Source organism: Schistocerca piceifrons, chromosome 1 (genome assembly GCF_021461385.2).
Source record: "Schistocerca piceifrons isolate TAMUIC-IGC-003096 chromosome 1, iqSchPice1.1, whole genome shotgun sequence".
NCBI lineage: Eukaryota > Metazoa > Arthropoda > Insecta > Orthoptera > Acrididae > Schistocerca > Schistocerca piceifrons.
Genome location: NC_060138.1, coordinates 678,455,695 through 678,475,870, shown reverse-complemented (window position 1 = coordinate 678,475,870; position 20,176 = coordinate 678,455,695). Strand labels below are relative to the sequence as shown.

General features: G+C 42.7%; 1 protein-coding gene across 1 annotated transcript in view; it reads left to right on the top strand.

Moving 5' to 3' along the window:
• The window catches only part of LOC124709229 (mucin-19-like), a 1,054,314-nt gene that overhangs the window by 632,610 nt on the left and 401,528 nt on the right, over positions 1-20,176 (top strand). The window lies entirely within an intron of this gene.

The window sequence follows — 20,176 nt, the reverse complement described above, 5'->3', positions numbered from 1 at the left end:
CAGGTCTTGCAGGATGCTTTTATTTATCTTGTGGACTGCGTGTAACCACTGAGTCACTGGACGTGACGAATCGGTATCATCCCATGGCAGATCTTTATAGTACGGACAACATCAGATCACGTGCGCCTGCAGGAGTAACGCCCAGATCTGGTGTTCCAAAAGGGTTGAGAGTTAATCGTTCGTTTTCGAAGCAGGCAGTGTAATCCATCAGAAAATAAGCGTGCCGGACAAATAATTAGTCACCCCAAGGAGGCGTCAATCACCGCTTTAATCCTCAACAGTGGGTTCATTTCGTCGAGGAAAAGATGCCACAAGATTCGTCAGGTGTGGCACACCCATCTTGAGCCACTCATTGACAATCAGATACCGTGACGCTAACACATCGCTTGGATGCTGATTGCTACGTTTCACCGCCTCCTCTTTTACAGGGTGGGAGTCAGGCGGAGAGGTACATGCTTTGAAGGGTGACACTGATCCTGAAGAAAAAAACGTCACATGGACGTATCCATGGACATATCAGTTTCCGATGAAACTAATGAAAACACTGTAGAACAGGACGAATACAGGTGATATTAAATGAAACACTGTGAACTAATGTTTTGTTTAATTGTGTACATGTCCTAACGAAAGCCGTTCAAAAAGTCCACCGTCAACTGCAATGAATTTTGTAGCTCTTGTAGACAGCTGCTGTGTTGCTGATGCGAGTTGCTCATTTGTACGGTCCTTTACTTGAGCACGCGCATGTAAAATACGAGCGAGAATTTCCTCCTTTGTGTTCACTCTCCACTTGCAGACTTCGCTCTTAAGCCAGCCCCACAACCAGTAATCTAATGGAGTAAGGTCGGATGACATCAGTGGCCAAGACATGACTCCACGGCGACCGATCCAACCCGCAAGATATGTTTCAGCGAGGGGTGTGTGTGTGTGTGTGTGTGTGTGTGTGTGTGTGTGTGTGTGTGTGTGTGTGTACACACTTGATCGTATAGAGCGCCTTGAGGACAAATTGATCGTGTGGAAGCGGTTTCATACTCTCTGGGTGGACACAGCCGTCCCTGGTGCCTCCAAACGGCTATACGTAGGTCTGTTGCATTCTTCTTGGAGTATTTACAAACCGTAAGCTCTAAGGATCGAGCATCAGCCGGTGTTCATAACCGCAGATGATCATTACGAGACCCATTTTCAATGCTTTCTCTCTCATGGCAGCTGAATGTGCGAATGAGTCTGCTATGGCGTGTGCCAATACAGCAAGCGACTTCCTGGCGTATCTCTACATCTACATAAATACTCTGCAAGCCACCGTACGATGCTTGGCGGAGGGTACCCAATACCACAGCTAATCGTTTCCTTTCCTGTTCCACTCACAGATAGAGCGAAGGAAAAACGACTGTCTGTCCGCCTCCATAAGAACCCTAAATTCGCTTACTTTCGTGGTCCTTACGCGAAATGTATATTGGCAACAGTAGAATCATTCTTTACTCAGCTTCAAACACTGATTCTGTAAATTTCCTCAGTGTTATTCCTCGAAAAGAACGTCGCCTTTCTTCCAGGGATTCCCATTTGAGTTCTCGGAGAATATCGGTAACACTTGATGTCGTTGGAACCTTCCGGTAACAAATCTGGCAGCCCGTCTCTGAATTGCTTCGATGTCTTCATTTAATCTGACCTAGTAGGAATCCAAACACTCGAGCACTACTCAAGAATGGGTAGCACTTGTCTCATCTCCAATAACTTACATTTTTCTACATTTAGAGCTAGCTGTCATTCTTTACAGCAACTAGAAATTTTGTCTAGGTCATCTTGTATCCTCCGACAGTCACTCAGATACGAGGCCTTTCCGTACACCACGGCACCATCAGCAAACAAACACAGATTGCTGTCCACCCTCTCCGCCAGATCATTTATGTATACAGAAAATAATAGCAGTCCTGTCATACTTCCCTGGGCCACTCTTGACGATACCCTTATCTCTGCTGAACACTCACCGTCGAATACAACATACTGCATTCTATTATTATTTATTTAAGAAGTCTTCGACCCACTAACGGCCTTGCCGCAGAGGATACATCGGCTCCCGTCAGATCACCAAAGTTAAGCGCAGTCGGGCGTGGGCGTGGATGGGTGACCATCCGGGCCGCAGTGTGCTGTTGCCATTTTTCGGGGTGCACTCAGCCTTGTGATGCCAATTGAGGAGCTACTCGACCGAATAGTAGCGGCTCCAGTCAAAGAAAACCATCGTAAATGACTGGGGGAGAGGTGTGCTGACCACACGCCCCTCCTAACCGCATCCTCAGCTGAGGATGACACGGCGGTCGGATGGTCCCGATGGGCCACTTGTGGCCTGAAGGCGGAGTGTGAGCCAGTAACATATTTGGAAACCTATTCCATATGCTCGTACATCTGTAACCAGTATATGGTGGGGTCCTATGTCAAATGCTTTTTGGAAATTTAGAAATATGCAGTCTGCCTGTCGCCCTTCTACTGCCTGTCTGTTTACAGTATATCGTGTGAGAAAAGGACAAGCTGGGTTTCACACGAGCGATGCTTTTTAGGGGGGTAGGACGTCAAACGGGCCGACTTGGAGCAGGAGAGGCATCTCAGGACATTTTAATTTCCAGTGTCTATACTTTTACAAACAAAATCCATAAAACTTTGTCAGCATCACCAGGAAGGATTCTGGATTCACACTCATTGAAGTGGAAGTTCGAAAACATAACAAAATATTTTTTTACGTGTGAAATTTCATCATTTTTTCACTTCTAATGGCTGCATTTGTTGCTTTAGGTACACTTTTCTTCGTGAATTATAGAGATTCTTCGATGAATTTTGCACACCATACATACCTTACTCACAGGTGTATGAAACTCCAGAATTTATTTAATTTATGAAAAAACGAATGAAATGTTATATTTTAAACTTCATGTCTAGGAAAAACACAAATTTTCTAGTTAATTACCTCAATTTTCACCACAGTTTTTAATAGATTTGGAAAACTCTAGAGTTTCATACACCTTTATGTTTGGTTTGTATGCTGTGCAAAATTCATCGAAGAATCTCTGTTACTTACGAAGAAAAGTGTACCTATAGCAAGAAATGCTGCCATTAGCAAGTGAAAAAAATGATGAAATTTCACATGTAAAAAAAATTACTTCGTTATGTTTTCGAACTTCCATTGCTATGAGTGTGAATTCTGAATCCTTCCTGGTCATGCTGACAAAGTTTTATGAATTTATTTGTAAAAATATAGACAGTTTGAATTAAAATGTCCTGTAGTGCCTCTCCTGCTCCAAGTCGGCCCGTTTGACGTCCTACCCCCCCCCCCCCCCCCCCCTTAAAACCGTGCTGATTCGTGGACACGAGCGTCTCGGTCTCAAGGAAATTTTATTGTATTCGGACTCATAATATGTTCAAGAACTCTGCACCAAACCGATGTTAAGGATACTGGTCTGTAATTTTGTGGGTCCGTTTTTTTATCTTTCTTATATACAGGAGACTTAGCACTGAGCAAGAGCCGTATGATAAATGTAAGATAAGTAAAGGGCACTCTCTGAAAAACCGAATTGGTATTCCAACCAGACCTGGTAACTTATTTGTTCTTAACTCCTTCAGTTGTCTCCCTACTTATTACTATGTGGTCCATACGGGAGTCTGTTCGATAGTCAAATGACGGTAAGTTCATACGATTCTTGAGCGTGAATGATTTCTTAAATGCGAAATTAAAAACTTCTACTTTCATTCTGCTTTCTTCAACTGCCATACCAGACTGGTCTACGAGTGGCTGGATGGAAGCCTTAGATCCGCTTAGCGACTTCACGTAGGACCAGAATTGCCTCAGGTTCTCGGCCAGTTCATTTACTAAGACAGACCGATGGTGGCTGTTGTACGTTTCGCGCATAGATATTCTCACAGACGCACGAATCTCTACTAACTTTAGCTTGTTGTCCTTTGCGCATTGTCTTTTGAACCGAGAGTGCAACAGATTTTGCTTCCTCAGTATTCTCCGACTGTAACACATACTAAGCACCTAGTTGTCCAGACCGCGATTTATAGTCTGTTGAAACTTTGACCATAATTCCTCTGCGTGTGTCTTACTGGACCTAAATGATGTCAGTTCGTTATCTGAGTGAGATGCTGACAACTAGTTACCTGCTGTTTCTGGCAGAAACGCTCTCCTAGCCTTCTTGTCTTATAATCGCTTTGATGACATTATGGTCACTAATACCCAACCATATGCTGACGCCTTCGATACGGTCCGGTCTGTTTGTAGCTTCAGGGTCTAGATATATCCATTGCGTGTGGGCTGCCGAACTAGCTGCTGAAGATAGTTTTCAGAGAACGTGTTCAAAACTACTTCGCAAGACTGCCTGTCTGTACCTCCTACAATGAATCCATGGAGGTTTCAGTCTACACTCGGTAAGATAGTACTGCATTCCCTGGTTTTTTACGCGCTACTGACTGTAAACTTTCTTCGAATGACTCTAAAACCGTCAAAGCGGAATCCAAAAATTCAAAAAAATTGTTCAAATCGCTCTAAGCACTATGGGACTTAACATCTGAGGTCATCAGTCCCCTAGAGTTAGAACTACTTAAACCTAACTAATTTAAGGACATCATACACATCCATACCCGAGGCAGGATTCGAACCTGCGACCGTAGCAGGCTCTCGGTTCCGGACTGAAACGCCTAGAACCGCTTGGCCACAGCGGCCGGCAATCCAACAATTATCTAGGTTTTAGCTAGACCTGTTACATGCGATCAGATAACTTCACATTCAACTTCTACCTCAATAGAGACAATATTTTTGTCAACTGCAATGAACAGCCCCCCTCCCATGGCACCTAATCTATCTTTCCGCTGTATGTTCCATGACTCGCTAAATATCTCAGTCTCTCTGAGACATGCTGACAGTCTGAACAGTGTACTCAAGCCACACTAGCCTTTTCATTGTGAGGAAATACAACATTGTTTACTAAACTATACTGAGAATGCAGGCTTTTTGTTACCCCAATTACAAAGGTGTCGGAACCCAGGATTTTCAGTGATAAAAAGAGTACTGAGCAAGAAGATCGCAATTTTTAAAAAATTAACCAACTCCTGAGCGTGATGGAGAGCATTTTTAAGCAGTGTATGCACGCCACTCTTTGTGAAAATTGCAACACCCATCGAACAGTGAACCACAATAAGTGATTAGGACTGCTTAAAGATGTTTTTTTTTTTTTTGCATGAACGTATCAGAGTTACGCCACACTCAATCAGTGCATATCCTTCGGACAAAGTGGAAACATGCAAACAAGTGTCAGCATGTCTCGTCGACGTCAAAGAGTGCAATATCAGCATGTGAGTGAGTTCGAACGAGACACAATGATTGTTCTTCAGGAAACAGGCTTATCATACTGTGACAGTGCGGCTCGTACATGGGTACACTGCTATGACAGTGATGCGCATGTGGAATGAGTTGGCAGAAGAGAGTCATACACAGCGACGAGCAGCTACCGGACCACACAATGTGACTAAAGCTCAGGATGACAACCATCTTGTCCACATGGCCGCAGACGACAGAACAGCTACTCCCACAGTGTTGTCGCGGAATTGGAGAACAGCAATGGGTGTGGACATGCCTGTGTCGTCAGTTGGACACAAAATGCGAGGGCCACTGACCAGAAACCACCAATGCCTCAGATTGCTGTGGGCTCGTGAACACCTTCACTGGTTAGCTGAGCAACAACTTTTAGTGTTTTTGTACGAGTCCCACTTCAGCTTGTCCTACAGTAACGACCAGTTAAGTATTAGACGTTGCTGTAGTGAATGCAATTGGACAGACTGCACTGTTGAGCGACGTTGCTGACAAAAGCCAAGTGTAATTGTTGTGGATCACAATTACTTGGCCATAATATGCGATCTCTCCTCATTTCAGTTTCCTGTCAGAGAGGTCACAGTTCGTAGTAATTGACGGAACGTCATAGTGTAAAACAGAAGTGATTTCTGGCGTTCCCAAAGGTAGTGTTACAGACCCTTTGCTGTTCCTTATTTGGGAGACAGTCTGAGCAGCTGTCTTCGGTTATCTGCAGATGATGCTGTCATTTATCGACTAATAAAGTCATCCGAAGATCAAAACAAACTGCAAAACGATGAAGAAAAAAATATCTGAATGGTGCGAAAAGTGGCAGTTGGCCCTGAATAACGAAAAGTGTGGGGTCATCCACATGAGTGTTAAAAGGAACTCATTAAACTTCGGTTACACGATAAATCAGTCAAATCTAAAAGCCGTAAATTCAACTAAATACCTAGGTATTACAATTACGAACAACTTAAATTGGAAGGAACACGCAGAAAATGCTGTCGGGAAGGCTAACCAAAGACTGCGTTTTATTGGCAAGACACTTAGAAAATGTAACAGACCTACTAAGGAGACTGCCTACACTATGCTTGTCCGTCCTCTTTTAGAATACTGCTGCACGGTGTGGAATCCTTACCAGATAGGACTGACGGAGTATTTCGAAAAAGTTCAAAGAAAGGCAGCACGTTTTGTATTATCGCGAAATATGGGAGAGAGTGTCACAGAAATGATGCGGGACTTGGGCTGGAAATCGTTATAAGAAAGGCGTTTTTCGTTGCGACGGAATCTTCTCACGAAATTCCAATCACCCACTTTCTCCTCCGAATGCGAAAATATTTTGTTGACACCGACATACATATGGAGAAACGATCACCACGATAAAATAAGGGAAATAAGAGCTCGTACGGAAAGATATATGTGTGTATTCTATTCGCGCGCTATACGAGATTGGAATAATAGAGAACTGTGAAGGTGGTTCGATGAACCCTCCGCCGGGCACTTAAATTTAATTTGCAGAGTATCCATGTAGATGTAGACGTAGATTAATACTAATGTCAGTCCAAACAGCAACAACCACATCAGGAAGCAGAGCACGAGCCATTGTCCCTCCTGCAGGCAACTCCACATGACATATTTCAGCAGGACATTGCCTGGCCACATGTGGCAAGGAATGACCAAAACTTCATCGAAGAACCCCGGTAACCACTGCTTCCGTGTCTTGTGCGTTCACCTGACATATCAACGATGGAATACATCTATGTATGGTCGGTCAGCAACTTGTTGGTTGAGGTTGTCCTGAGACAGTTGTCGTGCCTTGCGGACACGCCCACAAATTGCGGGGCATTGTATTCCTCTATAGGATGTCCAAGTCCTCTTCGATTCCATTCCACGACCTCTAGTCGCTCTGAATGCAGCGTTCTTAATTCTCATGGACAGAGTGGATGTACAGTTTTCTAATTGTAGTCAATTGTGTGCTGTCGCGTCCCTAACTTGTGCAATGAATTTCACTGTAGTCACTTGTCTCCCTCTGGCTGTTACAGTTTCCACAATCAGTAGTTTATGCATATTGAAATTGCAGCTGAAGGAAAGATGGCATTGCAACGTTGTGTGGGGGGGGGGGGGGGGATGTAAGGTGGCAGGGAGCTAAAACCTGTCAGTGCTATTAGACTGTGCTCGGTGCCTGCCAGTGTCTGCCTGTGGGTATCCCCCCTGTGGGCAGCGTCCAGTGGAACACTTTGCAATGCAAATGCAGCGGCCACTCACGAGCAGACCGCCGTGCCGGCTAGTGTAGCTGCGTGATTGCGCTCGGCTGCCGGCTGCCGCTTGCAACCCGGAATCCATCCCAAGATTCGAGAGTTCGTCCCGTCCACATGCTGTGCGTTCGGACAACAAAACACTACGCATTAATTCATGCTTCTGACACGAGTCCATACTATGCAAAACATAGCTTCCTTTACGCACCGAGCAGTTCTAGGTGCTTCAGTCAGCAATCCCGCGACCGCTACGGTCGCATGTTCGAATCCCGCCTCGGGCATGGATGTGTGTGATGTCCTTAGGTTAGTTAGGTTTAAGTAGGTTTAAGTAGTTTAAGTAGTTCTGAGTTCTAGGGGACTGATGACCTCAGAAGTTAAATCCGATAGTGCTCAGAGCCATTTGGACCATTTCCTACCGATTTCCTTCCCCATTCGAATAAACCCTTCTTCGTGGTGCGTTGCTTTTTTTCTGTCTTAGAATGCATTTTTTTTACAATCTATGTCATGCAGATTTGTGAGACGTTAGAAGAGTAAGCCTATGTTAAATTTCTCTCAATTTCTAACAGCAAAGATGCTGATCTGGTTTCGGAAAAGACTCCTTCACGCCACAATCAGAACTGAAATATAAACTTCAGATCCCTCCATATCCGAATCAGACTGCTGGTGAAAGGAAGGGAAAAGTGCCCAGCAATACGCTGCGTCATTTAGAGCATGTTTCCTATTGACAATTTTTTTTCTGAGAATATGTGGTAATCTCAAATTTTGGAAGACGTCGAGGGAAATATATTCATTCCATAGTTTCAATATATAATACAAATATTTATTTAAAAGCAAGTTAGTTCTCTGAATGAATGAGCTACAAATGTCGAAAGCGACTCATGATATTTAATTGTGAAAAACTGAGGGCAGTGTTCTCACGTAAATCTTGTGTGGGTCGAATGACTGATAATTTATCCACGCGTGAGTCAAAACAAATGGTGGTAAAAAGCAGTTATGTTGATCACATTCTATGTTTTTCGATATAAAACAACATTCAATCGAATTTGAGAAGAACTGAGAAAAAAAGTTTGAAAAATTATGTGAAGTTGTATTGCACTGTTAGTTGACATTCTGAGTACCATATCAAGAAAACTTTTTTCGAGCGGCACCTGATGTTCTCCAAGAAGTGGCTTATTTATTATTACTTTTTGTATTCGTCTACTATTATATACTTGTTTTGCACTTCGAGACTCTTGACAGACGTTGAAATTCTTTGGTGGTTTACAGTTCTGACTTTCTCACTACAGCTGAGGCGGACTGTGTTATTAATAAAAATTGCACTATTATTAAAGCGACAACAAACATTCTTAATGAAGTCCCATAGAAAAAATCTGAAATCGAATTTACGATGGAGCTGCAGCAATTACTACTTGCCATTGGACTGTGTGGTCTATGACACACGATACTCACAGCATCCAACTGTGATTGTACAGAAGCAGACTTTGTGAATCTCCTTGAAAGATCGAAACCATGTCCTCAACGGAGAACAGAACCTGGCTCTTTTTCCGTCTTTTCCACCGTCTTAACAACTTGCAAAGCAACTCAATGCATAAATCTGCCTGTGCCCTCTTCCAGTACAACAATGTCGAGATTCCTTATTGCACAGAAAAATGACACAAAACAGAAACAGTCACAGTAATGTACAGTTCTTAGGTTGCAAGACTTAAGCGTCTTCTGTAAAAGATAATTGTTACTCCGTTCTACTGGCATTATTTCTACATTTTCATGAATACTCCAAAGCCACCGTACAATGTGTACTTTGTGGCCCGTAGTTAAGCAGTTCCATTTTGTCACATTTTATCGCATTTCCGAAACTTGTGCGTTATAACGACTGCTGGTACAAACACGTGTAAGCCCGAATTTCTCTAATTTTTCAGACATGTTGATTTCGTGAGTTTTCTTTGGGAGAATTTTAATATGTTTCTTGCCCGTCATGGAACGCATGCCCTCAGAGTTTTAACAGTAAAACTTCACGTGCTGTACAGTGCATTACATATAGCATCTCCCATGAAAATTTGTCAAGCACTTTAGTGATATTCTAACACTGGTTTGTTTAAACCATTCACTAATCATGCAGTTCCTACTCGGTAAGGGTCACAAACTGAAGAAAAATATTTGAACTTCGATCACATTGGAGCATTGTAACACATCTGCTTCGTGGATGAATAACGCTTCTTTGCATTTACTGTTTGCCTTTGAAAACGAGTACATAAATGAGTGAGACTGTAAGGTCATGATGTTATACCACACAGTTCTAAAATTATGAACCAATAGCTGTTTTAAATACATGATGATAGTCAAGTAAAGTCTCATTGAGTCTAAACTCATTTATTGTAACACGCTGAACAAGAACACAACACATGTTAGCTTCATTTCCGCCAAAACTACAATAGGCTAGCTCCGTTCTCTGCCGAGATCTTCCTCCACATATTGTGTTCTGTCACATGCCCCTACGATAAAGACTGGACCCCTCAACCTATCACAATTTAAAGTATGTCTGCAACTAGGTTGGTAACGTGTTGACTACTTGTTATATTTACAAGAATAAACATGAATGAGATGAGAGGGGCAATTGTTGAATAGGCGACTTCTGTGTTCAAAAAGAACAAGAAGTGATCTCCTGAATGTACTCGCCTACCGAAACGTCAAATTAAAAATATTAGTTAGGAGTAAAGCTCCATTTTATACCCTTTACAATTCTTTTGTGCACTGTGTCAGTGCACATGGTTGGGGATAATAGCATTCCAACAGGTGCGGCTTATATATTTCAATAAAGTTAATATTTATTAATAATTGTAAATGGAATTGTCATTTTAAGCCAAGACGTTATGACCACTACCCACCGCGATGTTGGATGAAGTCTGGTAGCGTTACGGCCATGTGACGCGGTAACAAAATTATGTAAGCGAAGCTGACAGGGGCGGGGGATCACCATAGCGCAGATGTGAGCTGCAAATGGGAAAATCTATTGAGATAAGGGACTTTGACAAAAGGCAGATTATTATTACGCAGAGCCTGTTAACGGGTATCTCGGAAACGGGGAAGCTGGTCGAATGTTCACATGCTACTGTCGTTGGCAGCTACGAAAGAGGTAGGACAGTGGAACTACCACTAGGCGCAAAATGGCTGGACGTCCAAGATTCTTCACGTGGGGTTCGGAGGCTTGCCTGTCCTTTAAAGTAGTATTGATGGTGATCTCTGGCATCTATGCCGAAAGAACAAAATGCTTGTGCACGCACAAGTGTTCCGGAGCACGCCGCTCATCGTACGTGGACCTCCGCAGCAGACACCCCTATGTGTTCACACGTTGACCCAACGACATCGTCAGTTATGATTGCAGGGGGCACGGGACCATCGAGATTCGCCCATCGATCAGTGGAAACGTGTCGGCTCTTCAGGTGAACTACATTTTTGCCACGCTAGGTCGCTAGTCGTCTCCGCATACGCCGTCTTCGAAGTGAACGGCGGTTCGAAACGCAGGCTGGTGGAAGCAGTATTATGCTACGGGAGGCATTCTCCTACGCTTGCGTGGGACCTGTGGTAGTAATCGAAAACAAGATGACAGCTGCAAACCATTTGCATCCCTTCGTGCTTGATGTCTTCCCCGACGGCGATGTAATTTTTCAGCAGTATAATTGTCAGTGTCTCGGAGCCATAACCGTGCTGCAGTTGTTTTAGAAGCATTATAGTGAACTCACGCTCATTTATCGGCGATCAATTTCGCCTGATTTTAATACTATCGAACCCATCTGGGTCAGTATCTGGCGCCATAAACGCATACGCAAACCAGCGGTCCGTTATGTACTCGAATCTAATCCTACATACCTCCACAAACCTACCAGACAACTGTCAGATCCCTGATACGCAGAATCAGTGATGTATTTCGGACAAACAAGCTATTAAGCAGGTGGTCATAATGCCGTAATGTATTGGCTCCTCAGTACATATTCTACAACAAACCACACAACTAATGTTTTTCACTTTGCATTTACACATCTGTAAGTGAGAGTAGTACATGTCATACAGGGATTCCAGCCCAAGAGAAAAAATTTGCTTGAGCAAGGGTACAGTTCAAAGCCAGAAGAGTCTTCGGAGGAACGTTTTGAAATGAAATGACACGGATAAAGAAATTCTAGTCAAATAACTTCACACTTTCTTAACATGTTCTTAGGTTCTTCAGTGTGAGGTCATTGTATACTGTAGTCTGTTACCTTGCTTCACGGAATAATACCAAACCTGCTCAGTTACCACTTACACTTGATCTAACTTTCTGCACATACTGATGATTAAACGCTATTTCCTGTCTGCAGCTCGCTCATCACATCCACCCTCCATATTCACTCCAACAATGCAATTGAAAGCAAGCAGCTACAATTCAGAGTAACTACTGTTCAGAGAAATAATATTGAAATTGGTACAGACAGTACAGAAATTTGCAATCCATAAAAATGAATGCCCATTTTAATTCTTTAGCTCAGAAGTGATGCTTGTCGTAATTATCCAAATTTTCCTTACTCTCACCACACGCAAAACCTGTTTTGCAATTTAACACATGTAATTGCAAATAAACATATCACTCTCATTAATATAGTCAGAGCTATGTAAGTGATATTAATTGTAACCTCACATATACTAAATATTGTCTGTTGTCCAAGATGGCAAACAAAATTAATATCAACATGTCCAACACAAATAGTAGTCTCCCACATCTCATAAATCGTCACTTGGGAAACTCAATGTCTCCAGCTACCCATTATGTAATACGTTTCACATCACTACAACATACTATTCTGACTTCCTTCATAGCCTAAATTATGACTTTGGAAATTCCTGTGTTTCAGTCAGACAAATTCCATATGGGCCTCCAAATTATGATATCACACAGTTAAATAAAAATGTTGATAGGTAAAACAAAATATCACGAAGTCTCGGTTCATTTACTGCAGCACACAATTGTGTATAATACATGTTATACGTATGGCTGTCAAAAGAAGAATATGCCAGGCCCTTACTCTGCCGAGTTCTTCCAGCATTCTCTGTATGACGTCACAGAAAACGAGTTCCGTAGTCTACCACGATTTAAAGAACCTAAGACTAAGTTGGGAGCGTATTAGTTACTGATTAGATTAATAAGAAGGCTGTGTGCCGTATTGCCACAACGTAACCTGCCCTATTGAATCCAAACACTTACGTGACGGTAGTTAATCAAGAAGAATACGCAGTATAACTTTCACCAAAACAGAAACACTGCTTTGTGTTTTGCGGCAGTTGTGGGTCGCCGGAATGGAACCACCGAATCTCAGTTCTAGTGTGCAGTGGCTGTGTAGGCCTTTGGCTTCTCAGATACGTGCTCGCAAGAGTTACCAGTCAGGAACCTTGACATGAATGGACGTAAGCGAAGTGTTCTGATTAATGAGGGCTGTGACGCAATCCCTGACAGCTGCTGCACTTGGAGCTAATGTCAGATTACACCAGAGGTCGATCAGAATAATCGCCACACTTTTTGTCAATTGCCTTGTTAGCCGCACAAAACTCTGTAAACACCTGGATGTATCTCAATAGGTACATGCGTACTACCCGTGGTTTCTGATCTTTCTTTTTTACATTCTAAGACAAAAAGAAAGACTCGCAATCAAGGAATTATCCGAATTGGACGGAAATAGGTAGATGTAATTGACATGCACAAGCAAACAAATGATTACAATTTCAAAAAAAATTTAATGATTTATTCAAGAGGAAAAGCTTCACAAATTGTGGAAGCCAATAACGCGTTGGTCCGCCTCTGGCCCTCATGTAAACAGTTATTCGGCTTGTCATTGATTGACAGAATTGTTGGATGTCCTCCTGAGGGATATCGTGCCAGAATCTGTCCAATTGGCATGTTAGATCCTCAAAATCCCGAGCTGCTTGGAAGGCTCTGCCTATTAATACTGAAATGGTTCTCAACTGTAGAGAGATCCGGTAACCTTGCTGGCCAAGGTAGGGCTTGGGAAGCACAAAGATAAGCCGTAGAAAGTCTCGCCGTGTGCGGGTGGGCGTTATCACGCTGAAATGTAAGCACAGGATGGTCTGGCAAGAAAGGCAACAAAACGGGGCGTAGGATATTGCAGACGTAGCGCTGTGCTGTGATGATGTCGCGGATAACAACCGAAGAGGTTCTGCTATGAAAAGAAATGGCGTCAGAGACCATCACCTCTGGTTGTCGGGCAGTATGGCGGGAGATGGTCAGGTGGGTATCCCACCGCTGTCCAGGGCGTCTCCTTGACAAGTGATGAAGACGGTTCTCCTCCAGTCACTGAGTCCGCAGCTAGTAGCCTCGCGGTCGCGTTCTCGCTTGCCGAGCACGAGGTCCCGGGTTCCATTCCCGATAGGGTCAGGGATTTCCACCTGCCTCGAGATGACAGTGTGTGTTGCTCTCATCATTTTATCATCATCCATGACAGTGGCGAGATTGGAGTGAGCAAAGGTTGGGAATTCGTACGGGAACTGATAACTGCGCAGCTGAGCGCCCCACAAACCAAACATCATCATCATCCCATCACTGAGATTCCAGACCTCCAGCTAGCTGAGGACATCCAACAACACTATCAATCAATACCAATACCAAGCCGAATAATTTCTCTCATAAAGGCCAGAAGTGGACCAACGCGTTATTGACTTGCTCAGTTTGTGAGGCTCTTTCTCTTGAATAAATCATGTAATTTTTCTGAAATGGTAATCATTTTTTTCTTAGGATGTACATAATACTGGCACTTATCTGTAAGGTGTATTATCGGTTATTTCCTCTTGGTACAATGTTCCAATAAAACGTTATTCTCTCCATCTTCCGTACTAAAACTGGATAACAATTTTGCGACTTTCGTTAGATACATAACTGAATGAAGGAAAGAAACATACGACTGCACATGCGAGATCTAAAAAAATTGATATTAGTAATGGTAAGATTGACAACGATACCAACCGTCTCTCGCACACGCTGCACCCATGACCTCTGGTGCTTGTCTCTCTCACAGCGACTGTATTTTCGTATACACCCCCACAGAAAAGTAGACTACAAAGCGTTATCTCGTTACTATCCATTTCTATACAAACGCCGTGCGGGACAACGTTTCGAATGAAATATAGCCACTAGTAGAGATCAATGGTGGGAGGAGTGGAAGCAAGGACATAGAAATTGCTGACGAGATGATTGCCCACAGCGTTGAGTTCACCCATCTGCTGTTTTCTTTTCTAATCTTTTCTCCACCATTTTTCTGTAATTTGACTGTTGGCGCGAGGAACAAAAAAAAAAGAGTGCAGAAGTTCTGTGTAACAAGCACTGATTTCTCTTAATGTTAACGTTCCCACTTGGAATAAAACCTGATTAATGTAACTGTTCCGAGATGTATTGTACAAACCCAGTCCTCTTCTTAAGTTTCTCTGCCAAATCTTGATACGGGACACTTCTTGAAGTCTACGTTGAATTACTCATGCCTTGTGTCAGATACCACCTTGGCCGGCGAAATCCACCTCGGCCATTTCACTGTTACGCGCTTTTATGATTCTTGTTATATAATAATCCCACGAGGGAACGTTTATTTGTAACGTATCTAAATATGTAAATCTTTAAATATTTATTTAATTTCACTTTTTAATTGACAAGGAAAACAATTGTCTTCGTTGCGTTTCTTGTGCAAATTGTTTATGATGTGTCTCATGCAACAGTATTCACATCTGGGAAGCCTCAGCAGGTTACTGGGTTTCAGATGCAGTTCGTCTGCACAGGACGAGGTTCGATCTTTTGCGGAGTTAGAACTGCTTTCAGGGAGAGTGGTGCTCAGTTCCCCTTCCAGCCAACCTGGTCTAGATTTCTCATGGTTTCCGTTAAGGATTTAATGTGAATGTTGGGATTGTTTTATTGAATAGATCAGTATCAATTTCTTTTCTCCACATTGTCCAACCCGAGCTTCTGCTCCGTCTCTAGTGATTTAGATGTCGGCGCAACGTTGAACTCACACCTTCTGTTACTTCTAATATACCTCAACGTGTGCTTAACGTTACCAGATTTCTTTAATTTCTTCATCAGTTCTTTCAACGGTATAGTCACTGGGCACATCAAAGTGATGAAAATCACCTAATTATTACAGCAAAGTGATCATAAAGAAAAATATTGCTAAAAGACTATAAAAAAATCTTCGTTGAGAGTGCCAGAGTCGTATACGAAGGCTGCTGGAAAGTAATGCCTCCAAACTTTTTATGTGAAAGCTCGTAAGGCTTTTTAAATAAAACTTACTTTATTAACATTTTAAATCATTATTCTTCGTGTCTACAAGTGTATTTCTCATCATAGTCACGCTGTCGGAGAACACATTTCTTCCATCGACAGACCAGGTTGTTGTTACCTCCACTGAAGAATCGTTGACTTTGTTGACGGATCCACAACCTCACCTCTGCATGCACCGCTCCAACTCTATCAAGGTGAAGTCCTCGAAGATGTTCTTCAAATTTTGGGTACAGATGAAAATCGGGAGGCGCCAAATCGGGACAGTATGGAGGATGATCGATGGCAATCATCCCAAGGCGTCGGATTGTTGCAGATGTCGCAGCGCACGTGTGTGCTCTGGCATTGACATACTGAAGCAGAGGGTGCTCCCTGTGTGGACGAACTTTTCGAATTCGTCCTTTCAGCTTTCTGAGGGTCTCTCACGCTCCAACATAGTTATGTTAAACAGCGTGTTACACATTACTTTGCAGAGCCCGCCATAGGCAGATGGTTGCTACTGGTATCAGCAAAGTGGGAAATCGACCGAGTAATTTGCATGACATGTAATACATCAACAGATCTGTCGGACAGAATGAAAAATTCGGAGGCATTAGTTTTAAGCACACTCTCGAACATATAATTCGAGGTGTCATTTTTCCACTCGAGAAGTCCCATTCATTACTCCCATATTAACAGAAATGATTATTCATTTGTAGTTTCCATTCAGGCAGATAAGATTATTAGTATTGTTTATGTACTAAGTGAAATTTTAAATTTTCCAGCTCCCCGTTTCAACCTTTTTAGAAAAATTAATTTTTATTACCTCTCTTTTCCTTTCCTGATATTTATAGGCTGCCCTGGCTAAGAGGCATGTTGTGTGGGGATAGTATTGGCTGCCTCATGACCTACTTTGCAGGGCAGCCTGCACATCATGTGCATGAAATGACATTCCAGCCCCCCACTTGTACGCTGACCTGCACGACAGGTGTGTTGTGTTGCAGTAGTAGTAACCTGCTTTATCGATCTCTTTTATAGGGGCTACATCTGTGGATGGGCAGGGCTGTGAGAAGTTTGAGACTTAACGAGAAGGTGATGGAGAGAGAGAGAGAGAGAGAGAGAGAGAGAGAGAGAGAAGGATCTGGAGGAGATGGACAGAGGGAAGGAGGAGAGGAAGAGGGAGAGTGTAGGAGGACAAGATGGACAGAGAGAGGGGGGCAGACAAAATAAACAGCGAAATGGGCGAGGAGGAGATGACAGAGGGGGAGATGTACAGAGATGGGGTAGGAGGAGATGGTCAGAGAGGTGGAACAGGAGATGGACAGAGAGAGGGGGGGGGGAGAATATGGACTGAGGGAGGAGGAGGACAGTATGGTGGAAGAGAGGGTCAGTGGAGATTGAGAAAGAGGGGGCAGTGGAGATGGAGCGGAAGAGTGAGGAGGAGGAGATGGACAGATAGAGGAGGGAAGATGGGGTTCACAGAGAGACAGTGGAAGAAGAAGGGAATAAGGGAATGCAGAGAGGGGGGGGGGAGGGAAGAAAGATGTGCAATATATGTGTCGAAATTAGCACGCGGGCAGAGCCACAGCGAAAAGGCCAGTATATGCAAAAATAGAACTATGAAACTAGTAAAACGACCTCACTCTTATTCTTTGGTTAGGGTCATGTCTTAGCACATTTCCCGCCATATGAGGACCAACTAACTGCTCAAACATCAAGAACTGATAAGTTTTTAACCTAACCGAATACTAACACAAAATGTGAATATGCTGCCATTATTATACTTTTGGCACCTTTCCTAGGTAACTATGGTTTTGTTAATTTACTTTCACATAATTGTGTTCCAATTTCCTACCGGTAATATAATGTGCTTCCCTATACAGCTAATCATTGGATAACGCATTAAAAAGTCGAAACCTGTTGTGAACTCAAGGAAAATTGTTAATAAATTATAGGCAGAGTCAAAAAATGCGACATTCATTTGATTAATACAATAAAAGCCCCGCAAATTTGTGTAAGTTATGCAGTTAATTTGACTTCTGTTCTTATCAGAACCTCCTTAAATGAACATCTTTGAAAAGATAGAAACCTGATGAATGTGTTGTTTATGCCTATCGATTACATCCATACTTTCGTGCAGTTTTGTTTTAACCATCATTAAATCGTTCTCATTTCCTTCTTGTTTATAATGTGTCTTTTATGAGTTGCACTTTTTCATGGAAACCAATAGAACCTATACAAAGTGAATTAGTAGAAAGACTATTAACGATATAAAATATTTATTTTTTCTTTATTGGCACTATCTTCGGGTCTCAAGAAAGGGATTCACAGCTATGCAATTCATATATGCAGAGGGCAGTGAAACTCTCAAAAATGTACCATTTTTAACACTAATGGATCATTAATTTAAGTGTTTAAGTGAGCACTGCAAATATGCAGTGCATAGATGGATACCATTTCGGGGTCTGTAGATGGCCGGATTCATGACTGATATCCATAGCGTTTAATAAAGGTACAGTAGTTCAGATGTGCATTATACAATGCAACTTTTAACTTTCATCAAACTTGTTTAGCAGCGCTTACACAAAACGTATTTCTGGTAGTCAGTTGCCTTTACTGATGTAAATGTATGAAGCAAACTCTGAAAACTTGAGATCTGATCGAAATTTGATTCAGCAGATGGATCGATTACGATATAATCGAAGAGACTTTGCGAAGGACGTAGCGGAAATATTATTGTACTCTCAGAGATATCTACTCGCGGAGCCATTAACTATCTGTAAGTGGTGTTTAATGACAGATTATGACTTGACGAAGTCTAATTGAAGCCAATAACTTTTTGTATGGAAATGTGAAGCGATTCGTCTTTGGTACAGCTAACGCAGTTTTTGTAATACGTTTAGTATGTTTACGCGTAACATCTGAAGCTGAGCTAAACAAGATCGAAAAGCGTCGAGATATGTTAAAAGAGGACCGCGCAACGCTTGTGGAACGCGATAGAATATAGCGTTGTGCATCACAGGTGTTCATCTGTTAAAATTTCTGTAAACGCCCTTTCCTAGAATAATTAATTAATATATCGCTATCGTCTACGTACATCTACACCTACATCTACATCTATACTCCGCGAGCCACCTTACGGTGTGTGGCGGAGGGTACTTATTGTACCACTATCTGATCCCCCCTTCCCTGTTCCATTCACGAATTGTGCGTGGGAAGAACGACTGCTTGTAAGTCTCCGTATTTGCTCTAATTTCTCGGATCTTTTCGTTGTGATCATTACGCGAGATATATGTGGGCGGTAGTAATATGTTTCCCATCTCTTCCCGGAATGTGCTCTCTCGTAATTTCGATAATAAACCTCTCCGTATTGCGTAACGCCTTTCTTGAAGTGTCCGCCACTGGAGCTTGTTCAGCATCTCCGTAACGCTCTCGCGCTGACTAAATGTCCCCATGACGAATCGCGCTGCTTTTCGCTGGATCATGTCTATCTCTTCTATTAATCCAACCTGGTAAGGGTCCCATACTGATGAGCAATACTCAAGAATCACACGAGAAGACCATTTAAGGTAAAATTAAACATGTAAGAGATCACATGGAGGCTTACCAACAATCGTTCTTCTCATTCATCATTTGCGATTGGTATAGGCTTGAGGGAAAGTGACTGTAGTATACAAAGTGTCCTCCATCACACATTTCGAGGTGGCTTGCGGATTATAGGTGTAGACAATGTTAACATACACCAGGCCATTAAAATTGCTACACCAAGAAGAAATGCAGATGATCAACGGGTATTCATTGGACAAATATATTATACTAGAACTGACATGTGATTACGTTTTCACGCAATTTGGGTGCATACATCCTGAGAAATCAGTACCCAGAACAACCACGTCTGGCCGTGATAACGGCCTTGATACGCTTGGGCATTGAGTCAAACAGAGCTTGAATGGCGTGTACAGGTACAGCTGCCCATGCAGCTTCAACACGATACCACAGTTCATCTAGAGTAATGACTAGCGTATTCTGACGAGCCAGTTGCTCGGCCACCATTGACCAGACATTTTCAATTGGTGAGAGATTTGGAGAATGTGCTGGCCAGGGCAGCAGTCGAACATTTTCTGTATCCAGAAAGGCCCGTACAGGACCTGCAACATGCAGTCGTGCATTATCCTACTGAAATGTAGGGGTTCGCAGGGATCGAATGAAGGGTAGAGCCACGGGTGGTAACACATCTAAAATGTAACGTCCACTGTTCAAGATGCAGTCAATGCGAACAAGAGTTGACCGAGACGTGTAACCAGTGGCACC